This window comes from Lygodium microphyllum, chromosome 2, assembly GCF_053477565.2.
Source record: "Lygodium microphyllum isolate KBCC chromosome 2, Lygodium_microphyllum_v1.1.10, whole genome shotgun sequence".
NCBI lineage: Eukaryota > Viridiplantae > Streptophyta > Polypodiopsida > Schizaeales > Lygodiaceae > Lygodium > Lygodium microphyllum.
This window is the reverse complement of record NC_141136.1, coordinates 99,142,668-99,155,979: the sequence shown is the minus strand read 5'-3', so window position 1 is coordinate 99,155,979 and position 13,312 is coordinate 99,142,668.

The following is a 13,312-nucleotide window of genomic DNA, read 5'->3' as shown; positions in this document are numbered from 1 at the left end:
AACTCCCATCCTTGCCATAACACTTTAGCTACACCAAGGGCTGCTAATGTCAATGCTTTTATACCATTCTCTGCATTGCCACAATTGCTCTAGAAAGATTCATTGCTTTAGAAGGGAGGCTAGGGTCCTTTTCCTTGTGGAGGTATTGTTGCGGGATTTGTAAAGGCATACACTAGATATATTATAATTAGATCTACATTGGTAGCCAATAAAGCATTCTTTTCATTATCTTCCAACCCTTCCACCTTGTTCATTGTTATTAACCATAAATAGTGACAAGGATGGTAGTCAGGATAAAGTGTGATGTACTAGCATTAATTGGGATGGATGATATTTTTTGAATTTCAATGTGCAACTAAGTGGTTGCAATTTTTTTTTTCCATTAATCCAAGGGTCGAGCTCACTCTTGTGGAAATTATATTAGTATTAGAACTCTTGAAGATAAATCAAGATGCTCTATTAAATTTTTATATTAAGATGACTCATTGATCTTAGGGATAGCACACAAATAGAGAAGGATCAAATCATGAGGCCATAAAGTGGGATGGATCATGAGAAGGATTGATTATGAGGGCATAAAAAAGTGGGATGGATGCCCAAGGGTGCAAATCCTAAAACTCATATATAAAAGTGATGAAAAAGAATAGAGCAAGCTTGGAAACTTTTGGGGACTCCTTGTTTTTGCTTCTCTTTTTGCATTCTAGTGAGAGAGTGAGATTGAGAGCGAGTGTTGAGAGTGGAAAAAGATTGAATTTTTGACTGATTTTTGTTGTTTTTGAGGTCTGAATGATTGATTTTTGATGGATTTAGAGTGATGTATGGTTGTAAGGAAAGTATTTGAGAGTGTTTTGGATGATATTGATTATGTTTTAGAAGTTCATGATGATTCTCAATGGAGATATGAGGTTCTGTGATGTTCTGATAGGTTCTGTATACCTTCTGTATAGCTTCTGTTTTGTTCTGATTGTCTTCTGTATGAAGCATGGATTGATGATTGATGAAGATTGAGATATTTTGAAAGCCTATTGAATAGTTTTTGATAGTTTGGAATGGTTTGAGTATGAGTTATGAGGTTTTGATGACCTTCTGTAGAGCCTCTGTCTCTACTCTGTCTCTGTACTGTAATTGTACCGTAGCTGTTCTAGTGCTGTATTGTGACTGTTCTGTAGACCTTCTGTAAGTGTTCTATAGAATATATGTGTGACTTTGGGAAAGTTTTCTAACCTTTGAAAAGGATGAATCTAAGTTTAAAAAAGCTAAAACAAGTGGAAGAAACAGCTGTTGAAGACTAAAGAGAAGACTAAGTGACAGTGACAGTAGTGAGCTGTGAAAAGACACTGTAGTGGCTCTGGTGACTCTTCATATTAGACATACCTCTTGGAAGGTGCATCCACTACCTAAGAAGGATTATTGAAGGTTATTATGAGAGCATTGTAGTGATATCAGACATACCTCTTGGAAGGTGCATCCACTACCTAAGAAGGATTATTGAGGGTTATTATGAGAGCATTGTAGTGATATCAGACATACCTCTTGGAAGGTGCATCCACTACCTAAGAAGGATTATTGAGGGTTATTATGAGAGCATTTTAGCGAGGATATGATGTACTATTGATGAAGAGAGGGAGGGAGAGCCAGAGATAGTCAATTCTATCAAAACAGTGTAACTGTATATGAGAGATTGAGAGAGAGAACTATGAAGACATTGAAGAAGAATAATATGTGATTGATTTCCATTCAAAGATGGTGTATTCCTTTGTGTTCTTTGTTATATTAAAGAATTTCATGAAGATGTTGAAGATTATGGTTGATTCTATCAAATCCGTGGGAGAAATCTACTATGATGCTCCGTGAAGAATTGCTGTTTTCTTTATTTTGATGATCAAAAGAATGAAATAAAAGCTTGTTGATGTTACAAGATAGATTTTCTTGCAAGAGAATTCCCTTTTCCTTGGTGGTCCTCTTGGGGCTCCAGCGAGTGGGGAACTAGGGAGGTGAATCATTCTTTCCTTCTATCCATCCTATCTTGGTAAGAGGTAAAATAGAGGGTATGTGCAAGAGGTTGAGTTGAGAGAGAGTGAAGAACATGATGTGAAGCTCTTCTTGCTCTACTTCTCCCCTTCTTTTCCATCTTCTTCTCTCCATATTACATTCAAAGTTGGCGACAAGAATGTGGATTGAACCAAGTAGCTACATGTGGATTGTGGAGCAAGCGATGACCCTTGGAGTGAGACTATAACAAAGAGGTAAGTTCTTGTTCACTACAGCTTGAATATTGATTTGCATTTATCTTCTCTTGGACGAGAATAGTAGGTTCTAGAGCATGTGTCATGGTGGTCATATAAGAGGTAGCCACATTATACACATGTACCAAAGCTCTTGAAAGAATAGAGTATGTCCTTAGGTCCCACAGGTTGTGAGCGTGAAGCATACCATTTTGATTCCATCGCCTATCCGATTATGGGATCACTTGTGTCCTCATTGCATCATAGAATAGGAGGTTTTCATCACATGAACTTTGAAACACGAGTGGTTAGATAGATGTAGTGTATGGATTGTGGATTTTTTTTTCTTTGTTTAGGTGTATAAATTACAAAAAATGCTATGTTTATGATTGGAATAGTTAGAGGTGTAGAAATAACATTAATGGCAATAAAACTTAAGAAACCTTATGAAAATCAAAAACAAAAAAATCCACCAAAAAATTACTGTCTTTGAATTACGGTTGCTCAAAAAGAAGGGAACATGTGAATGGAAAAAAAGAACACTAGAATAAGTAAATTATGGGATTAGGGGTATGAAATAAACTATACCGAAAAGAGGGTCTCAAGAACACAAAAAAGAAAAGAAATATGCATGGGGTGTAGGGCTTTGGTATTTTTTCTGAGGTCATAGTCAAAGCAAATGAGAGAGAAATATGTTGTGCCTTTGGGTTTTGCCTTCTTTTCTTGAGGGATATAGTTGTAGAGATAGGGCATTTCATTAAGATTTTGTCTGTCTAAAGAGAGAAATGTTTGTATCATTGAGCTTGTTGCATTAAGAGAAAGAGAGATGCACAGAGAGAGAGAGAGAGAGAGAGAGAGAGAGAGAGAGAGAGAGAGAGAGAGAGAGAGAGAGAGAGAGAGAGAGAGAGAGAGAGAGAGAGAGAGAGAGAGAGAGAGAGAGAGAGAGAGAGAGAGAGAGAGAGAGAGAGAGAGAGAGAGAGAGAGAGAGAGAGAGAGAGAGAGAGAGAGAGAGAGAGAGAGGTGTCTAATTATGACTTACATCAAGAGCAACATGTCTTGGTTGCTAATATTAGCAAGCCTTCTAATGGGTGCTGCTAGGGAGTAACGGTTCCACCACCTTGTAGTGTCCATGGTTCCTATATCTATTTTTCTTTCAATGGATGGGTCCACTTCTTCATCCCACTCCTCAAGGTAGGCTTGGGCTACTATTGCACATCCCTTTCCTTGATTGGTTGTAGCTCTATTTGTGGTGTCTTTTCTATAGTTAAATGTTCTTTGTGGATCACCTTTATTCAAATTGGGGCATTGGGCCCTGAAGTAGCCTACTTCATTGTAATTGTAGCATCCTCACCCATCATTATTCCTATTGGTATGGGTCATACTATTGGCGAGGTTGGCCCATCCTTACTTCCTCTAGCCAATAGTTTTGTTTGAGGAAGGATTTCTTACCATTGCACCAATCACTATGCTTATTTTGATTATTTTAACCCTAATAACATTGGCCATTGGGGTTTTTATCAAGGTCACTTGGTGGAATTGATAATAGTTGAGTATCCAATGGAGGATTCATGCCTTGGCAGAATCTAGCCACTTGATCATCTAGGTCCATGAAAGGGGTATATTTCTTGAGGGTAATGAAGTGAGAGTAGTGGGCTGCTTCTAGGGATAGGTCCTATTGCTTCAAATGGAAAAATTCTTTCATTTTAATGGATTTGTATATTGGAGGTAGGTACCTCCTTTGTAGAGCTTTCTTGATCTCATCCCATGGAGGTTTGCAGGTGTTGCCATCTTTGCACCATTGATTCTACCATAAGCAACCTTCTCCAACTATGCAATCATCCCTATAGCTACAAAGTAGTCCTCCAACTATGCAATCATCGCTTAATTAGTATGGCCCTCATCCCTATAGCTACAAAGTAGTCCTCTATGAACTCGATCCACACTTTTGTGTTGGATTCTATATCCTTGCCCTTGACCTTAGACTCGAGAGGCTTAACTTGTTTTTTAAAAAACTTCTCATGTAGTTCAATATGTTTGGCTTCTTGTGGAATATCTCAATAAAGTATAATCCACATTAGAGATCACACAACTTAAGTGATCAAAAAGTTGGCACAAGAGACAAAAATTCAATCGCAATGCAATATATTATATTTGCTAAAGAAAAATAAAGAGCCATTTTCATTGTTCATATCAAAGTACAATAAACAACTCAGAAATTCGTTTTATGTCAAAATGAGGTACATTAATCTTAGCCATGGAAATCTTAGCGATTGGTGAATTAGAGGTGGAAGTGAACAAGGAATCACACTCTTTCGTAGTAAAAGTTTGCTTTGTTGCCATTGTAAGTGGGACTTGCTTAGCTATGATCACTCTTCTCTTTGGGGCTATGGTGATTTAAATCTCTTCAATATTTGTCCATGGGTCATAGAAGACGTGCTTATCCCAAGTGCAAGTAGTCAATACTTCTAGGGTCTATAACTTTATGATCTCTTTAATTAAAATGCTACAAAAAATATGGATCAAATTGTAGGCAGGATGGAGGTGGAATAGGGAGCTTTGGGTGTATAATGTAGGCAAGATGGACTAGATGGATTGGCTAAAAAAAGGGGTAATTGCTAGCCAAAAAGCTTACTAGGATCATAGGCAAATAAGAGAATTTAGTGGCTTGAATGAGAAAAACGTGACTATCTTGGAGGTTGGACAAGATGGGTAGTGATTTGGGCAAATTAGATAAGAGTTTCTAGGCAAATTGGAAGGGTATAGATTGGATCAGAGAAGGATAATGGAATATGAATTGATTAGGATAGCATAGGTTTACTTCTCTCAATTGTGTGTGGCTATGGGGATACCCCATGCTCTAGATATGAGTTCATTGTTGCTCATTATGATGGATAGTAGACTTGTCTTTTTGCTCTAGTAGAGTCTCTTCATCTCCAAGAGGCCTCTTTGGGTGATTGCTACTATTTTGAACTTGCCTAAACAAGATTTGTAATTGAAGATAAGAATGTGCTTGGCAACTTTGGGATAAGATCAAGAACCTCTATGCTAGTCATATGTATTGGCTGAAGCAACTTATGGATTTGCGCATGGAGGAGAATATGATGATATCTGCTCATTTGAGCCAGTTTCATGCTATCCTCAAGAACTTGACTTCGCAGGGCATTATCTTCAATGATGATGTTACTCCATTGTTTTTGCTTGGGACTCTGAGTGAGTCATGGGATGTATTCCACACTACCTTATGTGCTCCTGCTACTATTTTGAACTTGCTTGATATAGAGAGTGCTCTCCTGCAGGAAGAGATCAATTGTAAGACTTGGATGCCTCTTATGTGTCGCATGCATTGACTATTAGAGGCAGAGATGGTAATGGAAAGAATGATCGTGGGAATGGCTGTGGCAGAGACTTGCAAAAGTCTAGGTCTAAGTCGTGTGGTTAGTCATGTAGCAAGTCTCGTGGGAGAAATGCTAATGTGACATGTCATCATTGCAACAAGAAGGGTCATATATGTCCACAATGTCATGAGTTCTGCGCAATGAGAAGTGCAAAGAGAAAGAGAAAGACAAAGTACAGGAAAAGTCCTCTGATCGCAACATGGTACCTGTGAAATCTAGTGTGAAAATTGAGAAGATAAATGTCATGCATACTGATGTCTCTAATGGGGAGTACATACTTGTAGCTAGTTCTTGTGATGCTACGTCGTTGACCGAGGTTCACTCTATGTATGCACAGTGCTGGCTTTTGGAATTTGGTGCTTCATTTCATGTTACACCATGCCATGAGTGGTTTCACTCCTATCGCACTGTCTCTGGTTTTGTTCGCTTGGGTAATGATAGGTCACTTGCTATTGTTGGCATTGCAGATGTACGGCTGTAGTTCTCTAATGGCGGTACTTTTTTGTTACAGGATGTATGTCAGGTACCTGTGCTTACACGTAGTCTTATGTCTGCAAGGCAGCTTGATGATGCTGGGTTTCATGTCTCTTTTCAGGATTCTGCCTGGAAGATCACGCGTGATAGACGTGCTTGCTAGAGGTTCCAAGGCTGGTAGCCTCTATCCTCTTCTAGTTGATGGGTCCCCTATTGACCATGTTTTGTTAGTGGATTCCATCCCACATGTATCTCTTTGGCATGCCCATTCAGGCCATATGTCCTTGAAGGGGATGAAAATGTTTTTCGGTTTGCAGTACTTACTAGCCCTTGACTATGCATGTTTTGATTCATGTGAGCATTGTCTTTATGGTAGATAGACTAGGAATATGCATAAGAAGAGTGGTAGGATACACATGAGTGAGCCCCTGGCATTAGTACATTTGGATGCCTGTGGGCAGTCTATGGCTGGTGTAAAGTATTTTGTGACATTTATTGATGATTTTTTGCATAAGGTCTAGGCTTATCCCATTAAGCTTAAGTCAGATGTCTTGGTTATGTTTAAGAGATGGCTTGCATTGGTTGAGAACCAGACTAGGCATAGGCTAAAATGCCTTAGGTCTGACAATGGGGGAAAATATGTGTCATGTACCTTTGAGCAGCTATGTGATGAGAGGGGTATTAAGTGTCAGTTGACTGCCCCCTATACCCCACCCCAGAATGATTTGATTGAGCGAATGAATAGAACCATCCAGAAGCGTGTACGCAGTATGCTTAGCCATGCAGGCCTACCACAGAGCTTCTGGGCTACTCTGAGGCAGATAGTATAGCTATGCATATCATAAATAGATCACCTTCCAGTGGTTTGGATTTCAAGTTATAGAGGAGATATGGATTGGGAAACCTCCATCTTATGCGCATCTACGTGTCTTTATATGTGAGGTGGCATACTACCATGTGCCCAAGGACAAGTGTAGTAAGCTGGATCCTAAAAGTGTCAAATGTATTTTCCTTGGCTATGGAGATGTAGGCGAGATGGGTTACCGCCTCTGGGATCCGTAAGCCTGGAATTTCATCCACAGCCATGAGGTAGTCTTCCATGAAGACAAGATGCATAGGCAACCTCAAAAGGTGGTAGAGATATGCAAGGTTATATTCAAGGAGGAGGAGCCATGTGCTCCAGTACAGCTTGCATAGCTAGATGGTCAACCTACAACAACAATTGGTACACATGGCCAAGGTGTTGTGGACAGGCAGCAAAGCTTGCCGTGAGATGACGGCCTACTAGAGATAGACGTCCACTTGATAGATTTGAGCCCTTGATGCATTATGTCTTGGTTACAGATGCATGAGAGCCTCTCACTTATGATGAGGCTATGTACAAGAGTGACAGTCACTCCTGGGAGAGGGCTATGCAATCTGAGATAGACGCCTTGCATAAGAATATGACTTGGGATTTGGTTGCATTTCCTAAGGGCAAGAAGGCTTTGCCCTGCAAATGGGTGTACAAGCTAAAAAGTACCCCTAGGCACCCCAAGCCCTCTTATAAGGAAATACTTATTACTAAGGGTTTTAAACATGAGCATGGAGTTGACTTTGATAAAGTCTTTTCTCCTACGGTCAAGATGACCACCCTACACTTGATTTTGGCCTTAGTCGCGCAGCTTGACTTGGACATGTATCAGATGGATGTCAAGACTGCATTCTTGCATGGGGATTTACATGATGAGATATACATGGAGCAGCCCAAGGCTTTGCAGAACCTGGCAGGGAACACCTAGTGTGTGTAAGTTGAAGAAAAGTCTTTATGGCTTGAAGCAATCACCTAGGGAGTGGTATCATAAGTTTGATGCCTTTATGCAGTCACATGGCTATAGTAGGAGTGCTATGGATCCATGTCTTTACACAAAGACAATCCATGATGGCTCATTGCTTATTTTGGCACTTTATGCAGATGATATGTTGATAGCAACGAAAGCTCATGATGAGCTTGATGCTCTTAAATCTCAGCTGAAGAAGAGCTTTGAGATGAAGCATCTGGGACAGACCTCTCATATTCTTGGTATGCGCATTAAGCGCGACAGGCATCAGGGACTACTCTACCTCTCACAGAGGGGAGTACATTCATAAAGTTCTTGAGCATTTTCACATGCAAGACATGAAGCCCATTGATTGTTCATTACCTTCTTATGTGAAGGTCTCACAAGTGGCCGATTGTCCACAGACAGATGAGCAAAGGGCCAAGATGGCCAAGATCCCTCATGCATCACCTGTGGGTAGTTTGATGTATACCATGATAGCTACTTGTCCAAATATTTCCTTTGCAGTTGGTGTTGTGGCACACTATATGGCATCATGAGATACCTGAAGGACACAACATATATGTGTGTTTTCTATGGCAGCTAGGATACAAGAGTTGTGGGATACACAGACTCCGATTATGCAGGATATGCAGATAGTAGGAAGTCCACTTCTCGCTATGTATTCACCTATGCTAGATGTGTTGTCTCTTGGATGTCTAGGGTTTAGAAGTGTAAGGCTCTCTCTACCACTGAGGCCGAGTATGTTGCAGCCATTGAGGCTTGCAAGGAGGCCATATGGTTGGGCCATTTGGTTCATGACCTTGGGATTGATGCTATATCTATGCTGCATTCAGATTCTATGAGTGTTATTCAGCTAGCCAAGAATTCGGACTTCCATGTGAAGATGAAACACATTGAGGTGAGGTATCACTTCATATGTGGGGTCGTGGAGGACAAGTCTGTTGACCTCGTCAATATCTCCACTGCAAAAAATCCTGTAGATCTCCTCATGAAAAGCCTCACTACTGAGGGCTTTGTCTTCCTCAGGAGATTGATGAGCGTTGGATGAGATGACATTTTTCTTTATCCTGTTGTACATGTGTACATTGTACTGTCTTTTTTTCTTTTTCTTTTCACTCCTCACTGGGACAGATTTACCTTTAAGTGGGAGCTTGTTGGGGGTATAGGCGCCTCCGCCTTGCTGCCCTCACCATCACTTTATTCTTTATTCTTTTAGTAACAATGAAAATAAAGGAAGGCCCAGTCACACATTGTGACTGTTGGAGTTTCCATTTTCTGTCTCTCTCTTTCTTGCTCTTGCGCTCCCGCCATAGCTCTTCCAAGTAAGCTTCGATCCTTCTCACCTTTTAGAGAGCTCCTAGAGTATCCTCCTTATCTTCTTGACGAGAAATTCCTATGGTCATGCTTCTCTTGCCCCACTCCCTCTTGCTCTATACTCCTGAGAAGGGCCTCTCCTCTATTGCTCCGACTACCCTCAACAGCTTCCCATGCCTTGTATTTATAGCTAAATTGGAGAAGGGTTGTGGCTAAGAAGAAGAGTTCTTTATGGAGGGGATCTTAGCAAATCAACAATCTGAAGCTTTCAAGATACAATCTAATGTTGGTGATTTGATCTTTGAGGTCGAGAGAGGATGCCAGAGATGCCATGACCGATTCACCTGGCTCTTGGATGATCTTGATTCAACCCAAGCCTCTCATCAAACTAAGAAGAGGGGGAGATTGCTGGGGTTAATTTCTCAATCTTTGAAGCTGAATTTAGGCTTTTTGGAGATGCCATATTTGGAAAAATAGTGCATCGTTTTTTTTCATGAAAAAAGGGAGGGAGGGGTAGCCATATTGTCGTCATCTTCCTCTCTTTTATTTTCTTCAAGCTTTTTAAGCTGTAAGACTTAAAGCTTTGTGATTTATCTCTACTTACCAAGTTTTAAATGTGTATAGTCAAATTCGACTTATGGCTCCTAATTATCGTTCGCACGGTCACTTCCGGACAAATGGCTATTTAATGTCGGGTTACGATCCTCATGTCTTTTTGCTTGAGATCTTCTCTATTTAATGATTTTAGAGTTCTTCAAGTCCATTTTGTAAGAAGTCAGAGAGATTTGAAATTAAAGTCGAGATATCACATCCTCTCCCCCTTAGAGGAATCGAGATGTCCTTATCTCGAATGAAACTGGGGATATTGGTTACATAGTGATTATGGTCAATCCAAGTGGCATTCTCTTCAAGGTAGTCTTTCCACTAGATGAGATACTCTCTAAGGGTTTTGTTTCTCAGGATCTTCTCCCACATGTCAACTATCTTTTCTGGTTGAAGGTCGAGGACCCCTTGACTAGGCATTATAATTTGTTGGTCGTTTAGTACATCATCTAGGTTAGGAACATAAGCTTTCAAGAGACTGACATGAAATACATTATGTACTTTCAAGTTATTAGGGAGTTGTAACTTGTAGCTTGTAGGCATTTGGTTTTAGACACTTTAGCACCTTATATGGCCCACAATACATGGGACTTACCTTCTTGAATTCCCCCAAAGATAAGGAACTTTTCTTTGGGCAAACTCGTAGGGAAAACCATGTCACCTTCTTTGAAGATGCATTCTTGCCTTCGTTGATTGGCATATGCCTTTTGTCAATCCTTGGCAGCTTGAATATCTTGCCTTATAGTCTTTACTGATTGCCGATCCATTTCTTCTAGCATTTTCATGGATGCTTCTACCCATAGGGTAGGATCGGAAAAAATTAATGGTGTAAGACAATCTTGCCCATATAGTGCCGGAAAAGGAGTCAATTGAATACATTGATAGTATAATGCATTGTAGTGGAATTGAACTAAGGGTAGGTATTGGGTCCATTGTTTGGGTTCCCTATTACAATAAGCTCTTAGTATGTCTTCAATAACCTAGTTGACTAGCTTTGCTTGACCATTGGTTTGGGGATGATAAGCAGTATTGAAGCAAAGCTAGGTTCCTCGAGCTTCAAACAAACTCTTCCAAAAGTTTGGGGTAAAGAGAGAATCGTGGTCAATGATGATTCTTTGGGGTAATATATGTAACCTAAAAATTTTGTTAATGAGAAGCTTGGTGATATCGGAAGCCTTGCAACTAGTTTTTACAGGGATAAGGTGTGTAACTTTTGTTAGCATATCAATGACTACCATTATGGAGTTATATCCTCCTTGTACCGAGGGTAATCGAACTATGAAGTCCATGATGATATATTCCCATTTCATTTGAGGGATGCCAAGTGACTGAAGCTTTCCTGGCAACTTGACATGCTCGGTCTTAATTCGTTAGCAGTTTAGGCATCCGGTGACATACTTGAGTACATCACCTTTGAGTTTTTCCTAGTAGAAGCTTTTTCTAACTGTATTAAGAGTCTTAGCATAACCAAGATGGCCCAAAAATAGGGAATCGTGAGCTTTCCAGAGTATTTTCCTTTTGAGTTTCTAACTTGCAAGAATACATAGTCTTGTAATAGGCAAGCTCCTTGTTTATGGAAAAATCTTGATACTTAGTCTTCAGTTTTGGATTTGAATCCTTAATGGAAATTTCTCTTAACAAGTTTTGATAGCTTGGATCCTTTGTTGTCTCTTCTTTAGCCATTTCTATGAGAGGGTTACTGGGCATTGAAATCATTGTGGCAAGAGTTCCAACCCTAGAGGTTTCTTCTAGGATTAGAGCATTAAGGAATGATTTACGGCTTAGGGTATCTGCAATCACATTCTCCTTGCCTTGTCTATACTTGATTTCAAATTCAAAATTTTACAAGGTCTCAATCCATTTGTGTTGTCTCATATTGAGATCTAATTGAGTAAAAATCTACTTTAGGCTTTTATGATCAGTGACTAGAGAAAACATATTACCAAGTAGGTAATGTCTCCATAGTTTAAAGGTATGAATTACAACAAGTAATTCTAGATCATGTGTGGCATAGTTCCTTTCGTGGATCTTTAATTTTCTTGAAGCATAGGCTATTGGATATCCTTATTCTTGCATAAGCACACAACCCAAAGCAAGAGATCTTGCATCAATTATGACTTTGAATTCTTTGTTAAGGTCGGGTAACCTTAAGATATGGGTGGTTACCAAACTCTACTTAAGCTTCTCAAAGCTAGATTGTTTGGTGGACATCCATGTAATGGAGACCTGCTTTTTGAGAAGGTTAGTGAGAGATGCGGTGATTGAGGCATAGTCTTTAATGAAGACTCTATACCAACCCGTTAACCCTAGAAAGCTTTGCACTTCCTTGACTGTTGTCGAGGGTGGCCAGTCTTGTACATCTTGGACCTTGGTAGGATCCACTGAAATGCCATATGCCGATACTATGAATCCTAGATATTCAATCTTTTTCTTGAAGAAAGCACATTTCTTCTTTTTAGCATACAATTTGTGGGCCCTCATTGTTTCAATAACTGTTGGTAGCTGTGGTTCATTGTATTCTTCATTATTGGAATACATTAATATATGATCAAAGAAGACGAGGATGGAGTCATCAATGTAGGATTGGAAAATGTATTGCATCAACTTGTTGAAGGTGGCACGAGCATTTGTTAACCCAAACAACATCACAATAAACTCATGATGACCGTATTTTGATTGTTTCTATTCCAAATTTTTACATTTCTTGGCCTTTGTTCAATCTCTTAAACTATTGGAGTTGCTCAAATCAATGCATCTTGTAAATCCAATGGTCTGATTGATTCAAGACGTGTATTCAAGGGCAGATTTAGACCACTGAAAAATTTGGATATTTGTTGTGAAACATCCATCGTAGATGTATATTTTAGAAGTGTTACGAATTTGGAGTAGTAGGCTTCTAGGCTTTGGCTTAACTGCTTTAGATTGAAGAACTCGTTCATCTTCTGGCCTTGATATATGGGTGGAAGATATCTCCCATGTACCATGTCCTTAATTTTGTCCCAAGTGATAGTGCCTTCAAGAATTATTTGGTCCTTGCACCATTGTTTCCACCAAAGGTGGGCATCTCCTATGAGTTTTAGTTTGGCAATCATGGCTTGATTTGATGGTGTAGTTTCCCTGCAGCAGTGAAATAGTCTTCTGTAGATTCTATCCATGTTTCTGCTTCAGTTTTGGAATGCCCCTTCCTTTACCACCAAACTCCAATGGCTTGTATTACTTGATAAGAAATTTCTTCTCTTGGGCTTTTGTAGTATTGAGATGATTGAGGGTGACGTTTTGAGGACTATGCAATTTTATGATTAATTTTCTTTCCAACCATATTAAAAAAAAAAGATGTTTACTTGCTTACTCTACCTCATTAGTTTAGGAAGTAAATTATGTACCACTTGTCCTTCCAATAATGATTAGGGTTTATACTTTAAAAGAGAGTTTTAATTTTTAATCAAAGTCTATCTACTATTTTGTATTTATCAAGGAG